Source organism: Microcaecilia unicolor, chromosome 10, assembly GCF_901765095.1.
Source record: "Microcaecilia unicolor chromosome 10, aMicUni1.1, whole genome shotgun sequence".
NCBI lineage: Eukaryota > Metazoa > Chordata > Amphibia > Gymnophiona > Siphonopidae > Microcaecilia > Microcaecilia unicolor.
This window is the reverse complement of record NC_044040.1, coordinates 156,069,905-156,076,650: the sequence shown is the minus strand read 5'-3', so window position 1 is coordinate 156,076,650 and position 6,746 is coordinate 156,069,905.

The following is a 6,746-nucleotide window of genomic DNA, read 5'->3' as shown; positions in this document are numbered from 1 at the left end:
ACAGAGTAAGTTCAAGATATTCTTAGGGGATCGAATAGTGGATTATAACAGGGGTGAGTTGAGAGGGGGGAAACATAATCGAGGGAATAGGGAGGTCTGACAAATCTGGTCAGTAGGTAGGGTTTAAGCGCGGGAGTTGAGGTTCAGAGAGTGTATTGGTGCGCGTCTATGAGATTGCATGGGCTTTATGTGTTGTGTCTCCTCCCAGCTCCTCCCCCAACCACAGCCCTTTCACCTTCAATTCTGTGGCTGGCATTGCAAGTATCATGCCCCTCACCAGTAACATAGGCAGCCGAGACCACTCGGACCTGCTGATATTCGAGATATTCAAAGAATAACAGACAAGATATTCAAAGAATAACAGACACATGGCATTTTCTTAACATGGCACAACTTGGCCGCACGCTGATGCCAGGACGCCAGAAGAGGACGTCCGGGATCAGTCCAGGGGTTTTAAACCCCTTCCTCTTTCCCCACCCTTCCCAGTGGGGTGCCTCTGAGGGGCGGGAACGAGCCCACCTCGTCCCGCTCGCACCCCGCTTGGGCTAGTGCGCATCCCCGTCGGGGCACAGCGCCTTGCTTTTCTCTGTGGTCTCCAGCTAGCAGCATTCCAGACTTGCTCCTGCCCTGCTTCATGTCTTGCTCCAGCCCTTTCTTCTAGCTCCAGCCCTGTCTCCAAGCTAGCTACAGCCATCTTCAGTCCAGCCTTTCCTTGGTGTCTTCCCTGCCACCAGTCGGGCCTAGCCAGCCCTTGGGTTGGCTAGATTGCATCAACTTGGCTGCGGCCCAAGGGATCACCCCAAGTCATAAAGCAAGTGACTGTGAGAATACTGCTACACCACACACCTTAATTTTTCACTCCTTGTTATTTGGAATTTCAGAAATAGCCGGAAAGTTTCATAGAACTTATATGGATTATGTGTCACAATGGATAACAAACTTAAACAAAATGTCAAAACTCACTATCCTCTATGTGTCACAATGGATAACAAACTTAAACAAGATGTCAAAACTCACTATCCTCTAAAAACAAACAGGCGTACCCAACCAATACTTGGATCTCATTCTTAGAGAATAAAAAACTATCAATTCAGCCAGTATCCTGCTTACCAGTGCTGAAAGCAGCATTCTCACAGACTCCTCTTACTACAACAGCATTAGAGAACTAAGCATGATGGGATAGGGTTACCATATGTCCGGGTTTCCCCAGACATGTCCTCTTTTTGGAGGCACCGCGGGGCATCCGGGCAGGTTTTTCTAGTCTGCCTGTTTGTCCGAGACGCTGGCTGGCTTGCGGGCCTTGGGGTGTCCTCCTCCCCTCACGTACCCTATCATCACTGCAAAACTTTTGCGAGGTCACTACTTGAAGTCTTGGCAGCTATTTTGAAGCAGTGCCGGCAGCAAGCGGGTCCGTGGCGGCGCCAGGCAGGAAAGAGTGGGGTTCTTTCCTGCTCTGAAAGCTCAAAGAGGCCACTAGACCACCAGGGTTGTGACAAGATAAGGGAGGGAAGGTGGATGAAATCGTGTGGGTGTGCGGGGAGCTGGAAAAACGATTGGGGAGGGGGACATATATGGGGGTAGGGAAAAGGAGGAAATACAGCATAAGGAGAAGGGAATGGAAAGGAGAGGGGAGGAGATGAGAGGAAAGGGGGATATGCTACTCATGAATGGGAGGAAAAGAAAAGGGGGACATGCTCATGGACATTTGTTGTTTTTGGAAATGTACATATTTTCATTATATATTTAACACAGGTCACTGCTTGAACTCTTGGCAGCCATTTTGAATTGGCGCCAGGAGAAAGACAGACTGCAGATGCATCGGGCAGGAAAGAGGGGGCTCTTTCCTGCCCCAAAGAGGTCACTAGACCACCAGGACACCACGCTAAGGCAAAAGAGGGGAGGGGTAGTGAATGGAGTCATGTGGGTGGAGGGAGGCTGGAAAATTGGGGAGGGGATCTACATGGTGGGGAGAGAGGGAATCTGACTTTCTTTGGGAGGGGTCAATGTGACAGGGGGTGGGGCAGGGTGTTACAGGGGGCAGGGTGGGGTGCAATAGGGGCCAGGACATTTTTTTCTTAGGGCAAATATGGTAACCCTAAATGAATGGTATCTTAATGTACTAGTAATCATTTCTATAGTGTTACTACGCATACACAGTGCTATACACATTATATGCAGGTACTTCCTTTGTCCCTATTTGGCTCACAATGTAACCCCCCTGTTTACTAAGCTGCACTAGCAGCTGCCATGTGCTAATGCTGACACAGCCCATTCACTTTGAATGGGCTGTGTTGGCATTACTGTGCAACAGCCGCTAGCGCAGCTTAGTAAACAGGGGGCTAAGTTTTTGTACCTGGGGCAATGGAGGGTTAAGTGACTTGCCCAGAGTCACAAGGAGCTGTAGTGGGAATTGAACCCAGTTCCCAGGATCTCAGTTCCCCGCACCAATCCCTAGGCTACTCCTCCACTCCAGTAGTGTATATCTTTTCACTACTACTACTACTATTTAGCATTTCTATAGCGCTACAAAGCATATGCAGCGCTGCACAAACATAGAAGAAAGACAGTCCCTGCTCAAAGAGCTTACAATCTAATAGGCAAAAAAACTAAAATAAAGCAAGCAGATCAATTAATGTGTAGAGGAAAGAGGAGAGGAGGGTAGGTGGAGGCGAGTGGTTACAAGTCAAAAACAAAGTTAAAGAGGTGGGCTTTCAATCTAGATTTAAAGATGGTCAAGGATGGGGCAAGACGTAGGGGCTCAGGAAGTCTATTCCAGGCATAGGGTGCAGCAAGGCAGAAGGAGCGAAGTTTGGAGTTGGCAGTAGTGGAGAAGGAAACAGATAAGAAGGATTTATCCATGGAACGGAGTGCACGGGAAGAGGTGTAGGGAAGATAGATTTGCATATAGTCAAGTGAAGCATTATATTCAGTCACTAAATGGTGAGAGTTTGCGTGGCCATTGCTTGTGATAGGGTCACAATTTCAGGGACCTGTAAAGCCTTGTGGCATTTGATGAGTCTCCAGAAGTATTCCTGGTTGAAGGCACAGTGGAAAGTGGACTTAGGATTGTCATTGAGCACATAGGATATTAGAAGATGTTTAGCAACCATACCCAAGTTAGTTCACAATGCAGATCTTAGAGAATGTCAGTATAGAGTGATCCATAGAGTATATTTTACCCAAGCACAGCTATTTCGGGTTGGGTCCCTGGCTACACCAATTTGTCCTAAATGCAATAATGGGCATAACTATTGTCATGCTTTTTGAAATTGTCTCACTAGTCAGAGTCTTTGAGGGAGTATTCAGGAGTTCTTAGAAAGGGTTATACATCAGAGAATCCCCTTAACATGTTTACTGGAAAGTTTGGACACCTGGAACCCTCTGAATAGATGTATATTTCACTCTTGGACATCATCAACCCTCCCATCATATTGGACATGGAGGAACCATTTACATCAATTATTGATTTGGGAGTCTAGAGGGGCTTCCTATATTCGACAGAAAAAACTATTTTCACTTATTTCGGAGCCTTACTTCAATCACCACGGGCTTGCAGCTTGATACTTAGTACATTAAAGTAGCTGATCTTATAATGGTAGAGATTTTTGTTTGTTTGTATGTTTTACTCCCTTTATATCTATTTGTTTATAGAAATGGTACCTCTTTGCTCATTAATGGGGTAGGTGAGGTGTTTGGGGGGGGGGGGGGGGGATGGATTTTAGTAGTTTAGGTGGGAGGTTATAAGAAACCAGGCTTCTCATACTGCTAGGTCAATGGGTGGCAGTAAGGTCTCAGGCTGAAAATGGACGCGCTGCGCTGGTTTCAATTTTAGCACACATCCATTTTCTGGCCCCTTAAAAAAATGGCACAGTGCATTCCCAAAAGACGTGTTCGCACTATCACAGGCCACCTTTTATCGCAGCTTAGTAAAAGGACCCCTTTAATTAGGTGGGTTGGGTTATTTTGGGAGGAAATTTCATAGTTATTTGTTCATTCCATTACAGCATTCTGATCTGTCTATTTATTACCTGTTAATTTTGCAAATACTAATAAAAAGGTTGGGGAAAAATGATGTTAGTGCATTAACCAATTGAATACAGCTAAACCATTCCTGGTACAGAGCCACAGGGTCGCATTCTTTGTAGTCATTATCTAGTGTCACAGCTTTGCCTTGCCATTTTCTGTCTGGTCTCTATTGAGTTGAATCTACTTTCAGCTGCTTCTTCCGGCATCAATGTGCTTCTCCTTCTAGGGAGCTTTCAAGACCTCTAGATAAAAGAGGCCGGCTCTTTCTCAGAGGCAGAGCAGGAGGCCAGACCACCTGCCTCCCTTTCAACACCTCTTCAAACAAACCAGGCTGCATCATGGCTTTCAAGACTCTTGAGGCATCATTAATTAGCATGCAGATTCTTAACTTTTAAGGAACCCTTGCTCTTTTAAATGCACTGCCTTTGCCTTGACGGTGGTAGCCAAATGTTCATAAAAATCCAACCAGATTTTTGCTGCATGTGGACTTTTTGGTGTGGCTAAACAGAATTCCTTAGGGTCAAGCCTCCTCTGTGTGCACTGTTAGACACAATGAACAGCTATTGTAATTTTAAAGCACTCTGTCAGCTAGCTGGTAATAAAGATACCTGTAACCTCGCTCATTACAGTGTATGTAGGTGCTCCAGTCTTTCAACTCAGATCATTTCTCAGCCAATTTTTGGCCAAGATTAAGTGCAGTGTCTGAGATGTGAGCTGAGGATGGTCTAAACTGCAGACCTGTATAGGATGTACAGTATAAGGATGGGCTGCCATCTGATCATGCGGGAGATGATTACTTTACAAACATGGCTACAGCAGGGTTAATACAGCTCTTGTTTTAAAATCTACTTTCTGCTAACGTTTATGTTTATTAAAATTTAGTATACTGCTTAACTTTGAAAGACCAAAGCAGTTTACAATACAGTAAAATGCAATTAAATATAAAGAAATGACTGCTGGAGGGTGCAGAGAGCAGCCGCGCACCTGTCGGCTCCGCTGGTTCCCTGCTCCCTCTGCCCCGGAACAAGTTACTTCCTGTTCCGGGGCAGAGGGAGCAGGGAGTCAGTGGAGCCGACAGGCGCGCGGCTGCTCTCTGCACCCTCCAGCAGCCAAGAATGCACCTGGGGGGGGGGGCTTGATGCACCGGGGAGGGGGGTGTCATTGAGCCAGAGGGGGCTTGATGTGCCGGGGAGGGGGTGTCATTGCGCCGGGGGGGGGGGGGTGTCGTGCTGCACCCTGGGGGGACGGACCCTGCTGCACCCAAGAGGGGGGGGGGTGCGCAGTGGCGATCCGCCCCGGGTGGCAGCCGACCTAGGATCACCATTGCTGTTAACAACACCAATCAATATGTTTTAGAAAACAGTCTCCAAATAACATTTTTTAAAGGCTCAGAAGTGCTGTCTATTTAAGGGGCCCTTTTACAAAGGCACGGTAGGGCTATCATATGGGTAGCACGCGCCAAATCAGCCCTACTGCCAGGGTAGTGCGGGAGCCCGGCGGTAGTTCTGAAGTTGGTGCGCACAGTTTCCCATGGTAGAAAATAATTTTCTACTACAGGGCTGTTTCCGGCAATCATCGGCAGTGAGGCCACATTGCCATGTGCTACCCGATTACTGTGGGGTTAGTGTGTGAGCCTTTACCACCTTCTAAGTAGGTGGCGGTAAGGGCTCAGGCAGTAAATAGCCGCATGCTAATTTTTAATATTAGTGCACGGCCACTAATTGCCCCATTTTAAAAAATCCCTTTTTCCCATTGCAGTAAAAAGTGGCCCAACATGTGCCAATATCACACACCAAAACTAGCACAGGCCACTTTTTACCACAGCTTAATAAAAGGACCCTTAAGTGAGCAGATATCACCTGGATGGCACAGTACTGCCACATGCAAGCAACACAGCTGTAGTGTTTATTTAATAGTATTTTACAAGAAACCTTTATTCATGAATAAAGGAAAACATTCCTATACTATGCATATTATTAACCAAGGAAGGAAAAGCCTGACTGCACATTACAGAGAAATTCAGTATACCTATAAAGATGCTGTGCGCTTAAGCACCAATTCGATATTGGCAATAATTGCAGTCATATGATAGTAATGTAAGACCACAGTTATGTGCAATGTAGGCATGGTTGCTTACACCATGTCTTGGCTGGTATAAATGTCTGTGCCTAAATGTTACAGTTGCACACAATACTGTTGGCATTCTGGGCAGTGCATTTTAGCACCAACACCAATTATGACCTTTAATTGGATGTTAGTGTCAATTAGCAGCTAATTTATCAATCAAATTATCTGCATAACTGTAGATGCTCTGTAACCTGCACACATGATTTTGCATGCTAAGCAGGGCCGCAGAGAAGGGGGGACAAAATTCCCCAGGCCCGGGCCTCGGGGGGGGGGGGGGGGGGGGGGCGGCACCGCCACCGCCACCGCAGTCCGGCCCGCCCTCCGGCACTCCCTGGCATTGAACTTAAGCGCCTCACCTTCGAAAGCGCAGCAAGCAGCGGCAGACAACTCCTTCCTTCCGTGTCCCACCCTCGCCCGACATAACTTCCACGAGGGCAGGACATGGAAGGAAGGAGTGGTCTGCTGCTGCTTGTTGCTGCGCTTTCGAAGGTGAGGCGCTTAAGGTCAGTGCAGAGGGCCCGGAGGTGGAGAGAGGGCCCGGTGGCGGGTGGAGGTGGGGCCCAGTGACCTCTGGTGGGGGGGGGGGGGAGCCG